At 42.5% G+C, this 668-nt stretch overlaps 1 non-coding gene across 1 annotated transcript; it reads left to right on the top strand.

The window, feature by feature from the left end:
• The first annotated feature begins 259 nt into the window (after window positions 1-259).
• On the top strand, window positions 260-386 carry LOC121149684. The gene has a single exon (XR_005882820.1). It is a non-coding gene; the product is annotated as a small nucleolar RNA SNORA3/SNORA45 family (small nucleolar RNA).
• The last annotated feature ends 282 nt before the right edge of the window (window positions 387-668 follow it).

Raw genomic sequence — 668 nt, 5'->3', positions numbered from 1 at the left:
TGCAGCTTTCAGTAAGACAAATGGGCTGAGCTGAACTGAAGGTCAATGTCAATGAAGCCACACGCAAAGATGAGGGGACTATTCTAATTACAGAACAATAAAGTGACATGACCACAAAATACAAAGTCTGAAAAAAACAAATTGATATTACTAGGATAATTGGGGGAAATTGAATGTGGCCTGGATTATAAACACTTCGATTGTATCAGTGTTAAACGGGAAAGTTATTGGCATCCCCATTATGCAAAAAGCTGGGATTTGCAAGGCCATAGACACATCACGACATGTCTCTTGTCCTGGTGTGTTAGAGTTCTTGTAAAAAATATGGTCTTAATTCACTGGCAAGGGCCTGCAGTGTGCTGTTAATGCCCAGATTAGAGACATACCTGAAAGGAGGGTGGGTTAGGGGGTTCCTCCCTCTGCCCTTTAGGATTTGGTGGGTGCCTGTTGGGGTGTTCTCCAAACCTTCTTATTTGTTCTTCCAGGGGAAAAAAAAAAAAAAAGCTGGGATTCATCACTTATGCCAGGCAGCTGATCTGGTTCCCATGCATGCATACATTGTGAAACTGGCCACCCATCTTTGTTTCCAAAGTACAGAATGTTCTTGTTAATTCTGGTTCTCAGGCCTGGCATGATGGCTCATTGCCTAAATTCTCACCTTGTAAGTG

This window comes from Ochotona curzoniae, unplaced genomic scaffold (assembly GCF_017591425.1).
Source record: "Ochotona curzoniae isolate NIBS_2020 unplaced genomic scaffold, NIBS_Ocur_1.0 scaffold_4701, whole genome shotgun sequence".
Lineage (NCBI taxonomy): Eukaryota > Metazoa > Chordata > Mammalia > Lagomorpha > Ochotonidae > Ochotona > Ochotona curzoniae.
This window is presented reverse-complemented; position numbering and strand designations above follow the sequence as displayed.